Source organism: Humulus lupulus, chromosome 6, assembly GCF_963169125.1.
Source record: "Humulus lupulus chromosome 6, drHumLupu1.1, whole genome shotgun sequence".
NCBI classification, from domain to species: Eukaryota; Viridiplantae; Streptophyta; class Magnoliopsida; order Rosales; family Cannabaceae; genus Humulus; species Humulus lupulus.
Genome location: NC_084798.1, coordinates 85,463,945 through 85,477,196, shown reverse-complemented (window position 1 = coordinate 85,477,196; position 13,252 = coordinate 85,463,945). Strand labels below are relative to the sequence as shown.

General features: G+C 36.1%; 1 pseudogene; it reads right to left on the bottom strand.

Annotated features, from left to right (window-relative positions):
* Nucleotides 1-1,727: 1,727 nt before the first annotated feature.
* Nucleotides 1,728-2,255, bottom strand: LOC133785264 (AT-hook motif nuclear-localized protein 11-like; annotated as a pseudogene).
* Nucleotides 2,256-13,252: the final 10,997 nt, after the last annotated feature.

The window sequence follows — 13,252 nt, the reverse complement described above, 5'->3', positions numbered from 1 at the left end:
ATCGATAACAGGAGCTTTGTGAACGTGCTATTCAGGTCCATTCTAGAAAAGAGGGGCTATCATTAACTGATCTAAAAGCAACCTCCATGACTCAATACAAATTTTTGGGAGAAGGAATGGCAGCCAGTGGAAAGATCGAGTTCGTTGTAACCATTGGTGTTGAAACACGAGCTACAACTAAGATGCTCAAGTTCATCATAATAGATTATATGACTTCCTATAACACCATTTTGGGGTGACCATCCGTGATGACATTTGAAGCCATAACTTCTATCTGCCACTTAGCTATGAAGTTCCCTTCGCCTACTGGGATATACAGAGTAAGAGGGGATCAGCTTGCTGTTAGGAAATGCTATAGCATTTCCATGAAGGGAAAATCAGGACCTGGGCAGCAGGCCATGGTGATAATTGAGGCAACCAAGGAGCCCTGGGTGATGGAGGTCGTCGAGTGGGCAAAAGGACCTCTCACTGCATGAAAAAATACTTTCAATAAGACCGAAAAGTATTGTCAAATGAATACCATAACACTTTTTGATGTGTTAAGGAAAGCAGTGTTATAGTAGCTCTAAGCACTTTGCATAACACTTTTCCATAGTTATAGACATGTGCTATGGTATAGCCTACGATAACACTTTCGTTGTGTTATTTTAATAGTTAGATAAGTATTTCATTATGCTATTTATAAATAGATTATACAACACTTTTTTGTACTTATAAAGTAGTGCTATGATACACTTTATAATAACACACTTTTTGCATTATACAAAATAGTTTGCATAACATAATTTTATGCTTATAAACCAGTGTTATTGTAAAACATACAATAACTCATTTTTTGTATTATTCTAATATTTGAATAAGCTTGAATTATTATATAAACATGTACATTATAATTATTTTTTATTGCTTTAATTCAAACCCACTTCATTTAATATACTTAAGACACCTTTAACATTGTACAAATATATTTTTGAGTACCAAGTATATGGTTCATAACACATATAACCAAATAATTGTGTCAAAATACATTCAAGATTATCTAAAAACAATCTAAAAGTCTTAAGATATTCAACACTGCCTAATTAACATAAACAAAATAGTCATAAACAGTTGCATATTCAAAAGTAAAAGTAGGAATTCATGATCTTCCAAATGTCAGCACACCAAAGCCTTCCAAATCAGATTTTCTTTTGCACTTCACTTATTGAATCTAGTAAATAAAACATAAAAGAAAAACTAATGAGGTCATGAAATATCATATCATTCATAGTGAGAGACAGAATATGGCAGTTATATGGAAAGTGAAAGAAATCATCCTATTCATAATTACTACTAAGCTAAAAAGTATCACGTGGTTATGAGGGAAATGTATAGATTTCATGATCAAAATCATAATCAAATTTTCCAACTAAGATACAGGTTCATTATCTAAAATTACAAATTAACATTAGAAGCAGAATCCTACAACACATAGTTTTGTTTATTCACATGTCCATTTTCTTTTATGTTCTATTTCTGTTCTCTCATTCGTCAATTTTTTTTCCAGCGACTCAACTATTCCAAAAATACATTACAATTTGAAAGCATACTGAGATAAAGTAAATGAATACCTGACCTCTTAAAAGACCAGGAAACTCAACATTTGAACATTTTTGCTCTGTACGTCGCACCAAGTCATGATCAAGCACAAAACAAAACTCAAATTTTCTATCACAAACGTACCAAGAGAAGCTAATTGTTGCTTCTTCCCAGTCCCTTTTGTTCATCCCCTACTGCGCTTCTGGGTTGGTGATGCCATTTCAGGATTGGTAACGAGAGAAGGAGACAGTTGCAAGGATACAGATCCATCAGGTCTGTATTTCCAAGGCCTTCCTCTTTTCCTTTTAATTTGCTCATTTGATGACATCATAGCTTCTCCACCCCCCACATTGACACCATGGGAGGACATAGCTGAAGGAGGTTCTGCTGGTAGTGTTGATCCCATAGTACTGCCTCCCACATTGGACTGATACGACACATTTGGATTCGACAATTGATGAATGCCTGGTGATCCATGAAGATCAAGTTGTCCTCCAAAACTAGGGACAACTATTCCTCTCTAAGTATAGTAAGATGTAGACCCAGATAATGCCATAGGATCTCTTCGATCCATGTATTTACTTTTGAAAGCTTGCAAATCTTTTGAAAGAAACTTGGAATTGCTCCTCTCTATTCTACTGTTTGATACAGTGTTAAACTCTACAAAGAAAAGTGATATCAAAATAATGTGAATTGACGTAGTGTATACTAAACAAGGTCTCTTCAAGATACTAATAAACTAGAAGTCATTCATGACTTCAAAATTTAAAAAAGACAAGCAATGGGCTTTGTGAAATCATACTTCATTATTCATTCCACTACATATTACTCTTTCCAAACGATGTTTTCCCTCAACCTAGAGGCAAACACAAAAACAGAGAAGAGAAAGAAAGAAAGAAAAAAGCAGAATGAGAAGAGATACATATCGTCGTGCCTACCTCCACTGAGCCCTTCGGATACGTCGAGCTCTAACCTTATTTTGCTAACCAAAAATGCCAACTTGCTTGGCCATGACTGGAGAACCTTCACATAAACCAAGAACAATTTTAAATTGCCTGAATTCACCTCTAAAACCTCTAGATATGCTGCCACTTCTGTATGAGACATAAACAAACAAGCACATCAGTTTGATCAAATAAAAAAGAACAAAGTTGAAAAATTTGTAGCAACAAGCTTGTACAACACATACCCCATGCCTCCAAGTGGAACACCTTGAGATGTAGATGGCTTGCAACTTTCACGAGTGAAAGGATCAATTGGAGCTTTCTGCAAAGATATAGAATTAGGCAATTAACTTTCAAACTCTTATGCATAAAGATTATTTCATCCAAGTATTATGTCTCTAAGGCATTTCACAAAACATATAGAGTGTAGTTTTTTTTTTAATTGTCTTAAACCATAAGCATTGTTGTATAAAACTTATTCTTAACTTTATAATGTTTCAAACTAAAATGAGCAACTCAACTATGAATCCAATCTCATAGTCAAGTTTTCAAGTAAGAACTTAAAGAAATTATTTTTTCAACATATTAGATTAAGTTTGGACATATGCATCAAGAAATTAAATGAAGTCATAACAAAATGGTGCTCACTTTTGTTACACAACCCCGAAAATCTCACATGGCAATCGAAAGTCAACATTTTGTTGTCTTTGTTTCCAAGTTGTAAGCCATCCAAGCTCTATATAATTTCCATCATTTGCAAGCCATATCTTAAAATGTACCACATCATTCCAATTACCAAAAGTAAAAAAAAATCAAGCATTCTCATCTACAACAACAAAATTCTAATTGATATATTATCTTAAAATTTACCACATCATTCCAATTACCAAAATAAAAAAAAAAAGCAAGCATTCTCATCTACAGCAACAAAATTCTGATTGATATATTTTAATTCAATTAAAATTTCTCTTATATATATACACATTTGTATACCTAAGGCATTGAGCATTAATGATATTGATTTGGGTTAAAGAGGAATTTATGCTGCCATTTTATAGAGAAAAAAGCAATTCAAGAACTTGGACTAGTGGCCATCCAAAAAAATAGCCGATGAAAAATAATTTTGAATTATAATAATCAACTACAAAAACCCAGTCAGCTTTTACCAAAACAGAAAGATTTAAATTCAGAATTGATCATATAGATCTTCGAACTAGCTTTCCAGTTATAAATGAAGACACGATAAGATAACATGAAAATAAAACTGGCAAGGAACATCCAGTAACAAATTAATATTGAATCCTGCATAATAATACACTGAACACCCAATAAGACAGCAATATTAAGGTTCATGAAATTGGTTAGTGGACTAGAGAAATTATCAAATAAAAGATACTATGGGAACTGCAATAAAAAAGGAAACAAACAAATGTCCTCAACAGGGTGAAGAAAAAACCAGGAGGAACAAAAACATTCCTGTGATCTTTAAAAAAGAAACAATCACAGTAATAACACAACAGAAGCAAAGCACATAATACTACCCAAATCCAGTCAAAATAACTCTACAATCACAAATATCACAAGATTGAATAGAAAGCATCCTTCCTGCATATTTACCAAAATGGTATCAATGTAAGCAATGCACAACTAAAATAATCATTAAATGCCAAGGTTGTGTTGCAATAATACACTAGGGAATCCTAAACATTCAAATTTATATCAATCACATTAGACAAACTTGTCTGAACATATTCCACAATAAAAACTAAATTACTGTAGATCAAACAGGTGATACTAATTCCTAAATACATGGGGACTCGTCCAGTGACATACTCACCAAAAAACTTAAACTATTGTAAAGAAATAATCGCATCATAGTAATCATTTCCTATGTAACGACCCGGATTTTCAAGACTCGATAATGCGGAAATATAAATGTTTTCATTTAACAAAATGTCTCAAAAACCCATAGAAAGAAAAACTTAAAAACTTTTTAAAAAGTCGTATGGCCATACTTAACATTTAGTTACAAACATGTTTTATAAAGATTAGAGTGAGCCTAGTTTAGGAAAATTACACAACTTTTCCAAAAATAAAAAGGCTTCCAAAAAGGTCGGTCCACATGTACATTTGCAAGGAAGACTCCAACGCTCACTGCTCTGCCTTGCCCTTGCTCTTACCTACAACATGAAACAACTAGGTAAGCGAAAACGCTTAGTAAGATCAACTTTCAAACAAAGCATGTAGAGAATTAGGGTTCCGGACCCATCCGGACCCTACACAATCAATTTCAAGAACGCTAAAGCGTCCTGGCAAATTTATGGTCATGCCTGATAACCAATGATAAATTAATTCATATCTAGATAAAAATCCTGCACTCAGAAAAATCCCAGAACAAGTAGATATATTATATCACAACTATATCTTATCAACAATTATATCCCTGCACTCAGAAAATCCCAGAGCAAGCAGATATATTATATCACAACATAATTCGAGACCAACGCTCGACAATTTCTAACAATTCATGCGTAACGCGCCCTCCAACATAATTGCTAATCTGTAAAAGAGAACCGAGTCTCCACACTAAGATCTAGCCAATAAATATTCTCATCAAGGGTAACTATCGTGTTACCTAGGGCATCGCTATTTATTCAAGAGTGTAATCCAATTTACACGGTTTTACGAAGACTTCTATGTTAATCAGTGGTGCTGGTGAGCAGCTGCCCCTAGGGTGTTCAGCCTCACTCAATCTTGGCAACTCTTAGTATCTCTAGGCACTCTCACGGAATGGCCAATATTCACGGCTGCTATCCAGGAATAACTTATCAGAGCACTTGCTCGGATTCTAACCGTCCAATGATTAAGTAAGCATGAGGGCCCCTAGGTCCCATTTATCTTGGCGCCCCTAGGTTTAACCAGCTTATCCTCATCTCATGGCCACTCGTCACGGTAATGAACCGGACATAAATAAAATCAAGCAGTGTGACGGGGATCAACCGTCTAGGATATGACGGACTTCTACCGTTCATATTTTCTAAATCAGCACTCACTAGACTAACGTCTCTAAGCAACTTTCTATGACAGCCTATATATATGCATGTATCCCTATACTAACATACAAGACAATAATCATTTCATGTTGCAGCCATACAATATAAGTTGACTTACTTGGAGTCCTTAGCGCTCAGCAAGTTTTCACCCTTCAACGTTCAGTCCAGTTACGCTTAGCCAATACTGTAGTTATCCATACAGTATACTCGGATTAATTATGGCACTCATAATTCATTATTATTATTTTGGGCAGTTTGGTCATTTTAATAAAAGTCATTTGTAAGGATTTATAATCCTTATTTGGTTTTAAACCTATTAAGGAAAGTCATACAAAATATTCGAGACTAAACCCTAAGTCTCGGGGAGACCTATCCTAAGGTCTCGATACCTAGGCTCGGGTATCACAATGGTATTTCCCCACAACCCGCTAAAAATCTTATTCTTTCAAGGTATCACTATTAACCCGCACTTTCGACTAGTCGGTTAAAATATGTAAGATTTTAGCCGGTATTATATCCAGAAAATACAAATAAATTCCTTAATTATTTTTAAAGAAAATAAACTCTTTAAATTTTCCTTTTATTTTTCTTAAGGTTTTAATATCTAAAAACCGTTTTAAGAAAATTGCCTAATTTGTCTTAATTAGGAAAACCGTTATAAATTTCTCATCTTGACTAATTAATTTTCCAAAAGCAATTAATAAATTTTACTTACTAGAAAAATAATTCATTTAAACTCAAAGGGGTAATTTTAGTGAAAATATGATTTCAAGACTTACCAATTTATATCTTGAAATAAACAAAATTTTACTTTTTACCTTATGTTCCAAAATCTCATTTTTACACTAAGTGTGAAAAACCTAATTTTCACATTTTTAACTACATACTTCGTTAGTTCATAACTTGAAATTTACTTACCCAATTGTTACCAAAATTTCCCAATTCCATTTTTGTTATGCCATTTAGGTCTTTGTAAAATCTTAGGTCAAAATGAGCATTTCTGATTGGTGAAATCATTTTCCAACAATGAGGTAAAAATGACCTTATTTTCAAGTCCTTATTTTTTCCAAACTTTTACAGTTAATAACTTTCAAACCGTTTAATATTTTCTTACCAAATTTTACAGTGGACTAATAGGTTATGCCAGTAATATTTCCACAAAATTAAAAAAAAAATGGGTTCATTTGCCCTATACAGTGGCTGTCCAAACTTGGTTCCGAAAATAAGAATACGAAAAAACAGTTTTTTACCTAAACTTTGAAATAGCATAACTTCCTCATTTCTAAACATTTTTTTGTGTTTCAAAAGCTCAATTTTATGTACTCAATCTCAACAACATCACAGTACAATTTAATTTTACAAAAACAATATACAGTGGCTGCTTGACCCTTTGGAAGTCACAGCTCAAAACATGTTTTGTTTTAGGGTATCCTACAAAACCCTTGGGGGTTTTGGTTCCTATTTTCAAAAATCAATACACATGCATCATAAAAATTATTAAACAACTACCATAACCTTATTACATCATCAACAAGAAACTCTAAGCATTATATATACAAAATAATGCTTAAAACTAAAAACCCTACAACAAAATCATCAAAAGTAAACTTTTTACCTCTTTGGTGTTCTTGCTTAAGGTTTGGACCTTCCTATAAGCTTTGACTCCTTCAAAACCTTTCAAAAACCCTAAAAAACTTCCCCCAACAACATATTCAATTAGCTATTTGAAACTCTATGCTTAAAACTTTACAAAAGCCTAGATTAGTGAAAGTTTACCTTAGGGAAAATACTTCCTAGACCAAGACTTAGCCTCAAAGTTTCCTTGGTGTTCTTGGGCTTGAAAAATGGAGAGAACACTTTGAGAGGTCTTCAAAAAGATGATAGTGAATGAGAGATGGAGAGTGATCGGTTCTTAGTGTGGGAATTGCTCACAATACTCTTCAAAATATCACAAGGTACTTGAGTGCTTTTCTACCCACTTGCCCACTTGACCTCTTAATTAAATGGCATTTAAATTTTATAAAAATTTGGGTTCACACCACTCTAAAACACCACATGGCCGGCCACCCTTTGCCATATATGATCATTTAATTTTTTTTTTAATAAAGGTTAATAAAGGTTTCATAAGAAGAAAAGTCCAAATTGGCTTTTGACACCTTTTTTCACTCTTATTTAGTTTTAATCACCAAACTTAACATTAATTAATTAAATTAAATGTCTCTCACATTTAATTTAATTAATCACATAGTAAAATTTAACCTAAGGTCCATTCATGGAATAAAATTCCCCATTTCGGTAAAATTAGGCATTAAACACAAAATGCCCTAAAATTTCCATTTTCTTTTAGGTTTATTATTTTTGACCAAACTTTAACTTTTATGAATGTATTTTATGCCCAAAATATAATTGCCATGATTTTTTATTTTATTTTCCGAGATTTTTACCCGATCAGGGTTTTTGTGTCGGTCCAGGACCGAAAGTCTTATCTTGACTTTTAAAATCACAAAATTCATATTTTGGCTAGCAATAACTCATGGAATACTTACAAAAAAAATATAATATTATTTAAAATAATATTCTTAACCCGGGGGAAAAATCCCGACCCGAGTCGTTTAAAGGTACCCAAAAACGTAGGACGTTACATCCTACACCTATCACAACCACATTTTCAATTACCAGCACAAATCACTGCACACTCAGTGGTTGGCACTAAAACTACAACATTAACAAATTCACTCAAGCAGATCAAAGTTGAGTTCTGGACCATTTTCCATCAACTCATTCGAAACTTAAGGTACAGAAAAATATATTTAATTAACACCCACGAGAGACGCCTAATATCCAATAACATCCTCTAATACTTAACTAAGCTGTCCGGCTATAAGAATCTACCTAAAAATGGGAGTATAAACAAATGAAATATGAAATATCACAACTTTATCATCTAGCACATTGCCAATGAGAAAGTTGAGCATAGAAACTCTAATTCCCATAGTTTGGCCAAGTGCAGCTATTAAACACGCACCATCTACGAGCCAAAATGTTTAGAACAAGAAGAGGAAGATACCAATGAGAGTTTGAATCCCAATTCTTGACATGTAAAAATGATCGAGGAATTGATGAATCTCATGAAGATCTTTGATGGGAGTGCGAGTGGGAGAGAGTTGTTTCTTCAACTGTTGAACACCCAAAGTGGGTCCCCGGAAACGATCTCAGATCACAGAATGAATCCATGTACCAATCTCGAACCTAATTTTTTATTATTTGAATTTATTTAATTAAAAAAGAAAACAGAGAAAGTGGGTCAAACCAAAGTTGTCACAGTATTATTATTAAACAAAAAAAAAATGAAAAAGGTTGAATCTTTCTTCACCTTCACGCAGGGAAGAAGAAGGCTGGATGGAGCTAGACGGTCTCACGCAGGGAAGAAGAAGGCTTGGCCGCACACAGGGAAGAGGAGAAGAAGAGCTGGCCTCCAGTGTCGTCGTTCGCCTCTAGTGTCGTGTGAGGGCTTGGGCTCGCGTGGGTCGAAGCTTCGACGGCCTCTGAAGATCCCTAGCCGGCGCGTGTAGGGGAAGGTAGTGGTCAAGCTCCACAAAAACACAAGAGAGAGAGAAAGAGTGAAGAAGAGAGGTCTGGTGGGAGAAAGAGATCCGAGAGAGAGGAGAGAGAATGATGAGGAAAAAGGAGAAGAAAAGAAAGAGAAAGAGAGATCTGAATTAAAAAAAGTATTATTTGGTGCTTATAATTTTTTAAGGCCTGCCTTTTGTTTTTCCCATTTTCACTTTACCGCTTTTTTATATTATCAATTATAATACCTTTTAAATAAGCTTATATTAATGTGTTGGAGAAAGTATTATTTGGTGTAGTGTCTAATGGAAGGGGACGAGGTCGCCCAACGAGAAGAACTTGACACAAGGATAGGCGAAGACCGATCAAAGCTCCAAGCCTTGGAGAAGCTAGATAAGGTAATTCTCAACCTTGAAGAAACCTCAAAGGTCGTATTGATTGGAAAAAATCTCAGTGCCGAACACAAAAGGGATCTGATCGTGTTTTTAAGAAATAACCTCGACGTCTTTGCCCGGTCACATGCCAGCATGGTAGGAATCAGTCCAAGCGTGATCATGCACACGCTAAATTTGGACAGAAACATACCTCCCAAGCAGTACCTGATCATGCTCGATTCCTAAAATGTAGATTCATTAGGGAGGCAAAATATCCTACGTGGATAGCCAACCCCGTTCTAGTTCAAAACCCAAATGGAAAGTGGAGGACCTGGATCGAATTCTCTGACCTAAATAAGGCCTACCCAAAGGACTGATTTCCTTTGCCACATCTAGTCATGAGCTCATGTCTTTCATAGACGTGTATTCTTGATATAACCAGATCGTGATGAACCCTGCAGACCAAGAACATACTAGCTTTATGACCAAATACAACGTGTACTGCTACAAAGTCATGACGTTCGGGTTGAAGAATGCTGGAGCAACTTACCAAAGATTGCTTAATAAGATGTTTGTTGATTGGGAAAAACATGGAGGTGTTTGTTGATTATATGCTTGTCAAGTTGAAAACTGGCAACAACCATGTATCTAACCTGGAAGAATGTTTTGGCGTACAAGAAAGTACAACATGAAGCAAAATCCCCTTAAATATACCTTCGGGGTCTCGTCGGGGAAATTTCTAGGCTTCATCGTCAAATTAAGGGGGATTGTATTGCCCTGGATAACCAAGATCGTTACACTTTGTGTTTATAAAGGTGCAAGACCTGCTAATCAAGTCATTTAGTTGAAAATGTGTCACTAAAACCATTGTTGAACTGGGGTGAAAAGATTTTGGTCATAAATGATAAATTTCATTTAAATAAGTGCTTAATACACGGGATCCCAAAAATAGGGTTAAATAGTAGTTTACAAAATTTCCAAAGGTTATGTACAACCACAAGCCACTCTAATGGCTAAATAGACATTTTAGGGTCTCTTGTCCTTGTATCATCCCTCGGCCGTGGCGGCCGAGCAGCCGACTATGTACATTCCTCCCCTAGAGCTCTCTAATTCAGGGTTGGTCCAGCTTACCCTTGCCTTTACCTGCACCAAGTAGCACCCGTGAGCCAAGGCCCAGCAAGAAAACCATAAACAAAACATAACCAATAACAGTACTCAAACAATTCATAAATCATTAATCAAATACTCAGCATGCCACGTTGTTCACATAATCAGTGATATCAGTCAACAAACCAACAATCTATCATCCATATAATTAACATGCCACAATCATCAGATTAACAATAGTAAACATATCATACAATATCCAAGGTCGACACCCTTACGCTACACCCTCTGTTTATCCCACTGACTCTGGCTCACTTAGGCCGAGCTTAGTGATTATATAATTAACCTCAGCTACCAGTGGCCGAGCCACGTCCTGTGCGCAAATATCAATTTCGGCACTCTTAGGCCGTTTATTTCATGCTCACATGGCATAATACCATCATACAACATTGCATACAAGTATATGTAACTCTTAGTCCCAACATAGCCACACAATCGAGTGTAGTTTTCTTACCTTTGATTCTGAGCGGAGAAGGTGAACTGTTTTCGAGCACGATCCCTATCCTTGAGCCTTGGTGACAAACCTAGTCCCAAGAGTCATTGATATCTATAAACTTCCAATTAGAAATAAAATACCTAGGGAACAAAACTAGCCTCCGGGACCTCAATTTCTACTAAACCGGGTAGTAGAAATTGTCCCGAGCCCCTAGGTTCGAACCCCTGAGCCCTAACAACACTAAGAACTCCTCTAAGCTTAAAACTCCCAGGCGGGTCAGGACTTGCCCCAAGTTAGAGAGAAACCTCCCAAGGAAAAATGGGAGACAGGTTGCGACTAGGTCAAGCAAGTTGCGGTGCGCCCCCAAGTCAGAGAGCTCCCATGGACAAAAGGGCCACATGCGCCGCAGCTCCCCTAGGCTAGGTCGTGGCGCGCCATGCGAACCCAGAGAAAACCTGGGTTTCCTCCTCTTTTCCCAGCCAAGAACATTCAAGCTTTGCCCATAAATTTTCTCCTCAATTACACACGAAACCAGCCACGAATTCAAACCCATAATCACATATTTTCACCCTATAATTCTCAACAATATAAATAGAAACCAGCACTTCAATTCAACCACAAGAATTCTAGTAATAACCATTGAAATTTCCCAATCAAACCATCAACCAAATTCATCACCCAACCTATACTCAAACTTAAAAATCAACCTATCCTACTCAACCACAGAACATAGAAATTAAAGCCAGATTCTTACCTCAATTTACAGCCCAATTCCCAGGTGAATTTCCTCCAAATCCCAGCTTAGTTCCTCTTTAATTCCTTCTGTTTTTCCTTGAAAATTCCCCATCCCAAGGCTAGCTTCAACTTCAATGAGGGACAGTGAGAGTGAGAGAGGAAACGTGAGGGGATGGGAGAGAGAGAGAGAGAGTTGAGACTTTATCCTTCTTTCTTTCCTAGATTACTCTAAAACCTTCTCTACTTTTGTTCTAATAAAAAAAACTGAGCATATCATTTATTAACAAAAAGACTATTTTACCCCTCTCAACAAAACTAACCTTTAACTTAAACTAAGGTTATAATAGTCATTTGTTCCCAATTCCCACTAATTCCTCAAGTGTTCCTAATATTTACCACCCAAATCCCATCATCCAATTAGTCACTAATTATTTACCAAAAGTCTAATAATCTCCAATATATCTCCTAAATTCAAATACCCCTAGGCTCCTCCGAGCCGAGTATAAATCCCCGCTGTGACTATTTCGCCAAATCGCTCACTAGGACCGTCTTGAGCCATAAGCTGCAAATATATCCACATAATAATGTGGTATCAACAATTTACCACAAATAATCACATTTATGCCCTCAACAGGAAAAAATTAGAAATATGCCTCTATAAGCTAAATTGGGCCCACGTGCATATTAATACTCATAAGCATGCATTTCACATACCCATATAATCATATAAGCATGCTTATCATATAATCATGCATTTAATCATTTAAATCACACATAAACCAATTATGCCCTCCCGGCATACTAATCAAGGCCCTTAAGCCTTATTAGTGATTTTGGGTTGTTACAACTATCCCCTCCTACTGAGAATTCCGTCCTCAAAATTTACCTGAATAACTCGGGATACTGATCACTGACTCAAGCTCCCAAGTCGCCTCCTCTACCCTACTATTCCTCCATAACACTTTAACCAGAGGAATTGTCTTGTTCAGTAGAACCTTATCTTTCTAATCTAAGATATGAACCGGTCGCTCCTCATAGGACAAATCTGTCTGCAATTCCAAGTCTACATACTTCAGCACCTGTGTCGTATCTGAGACGTACTTCCAAAGCATAGAAACATGGAGTACGTCATGAACTCCTGAAAATTACAGTGGCAAAGATAACCTGTAAGCCACATGCCCGATCCTCTCCAAGATCTCAAAAGGTCCAATGAATCTAGGGCTCAACTTGCCCTTCTTCCCAAATCTCCTCACCCTTCGCAGTGGTGAAACTCGCAGAAACACATGGTCGCCAACTTGGAACTCCACGTCCCTACGCTTAGGATCAGCGTAACTTTTCTATCTGCTTTGTGAAGTAAGCATTCTAGCTTAGATCTTCTCAATAGCTTCATTCTTA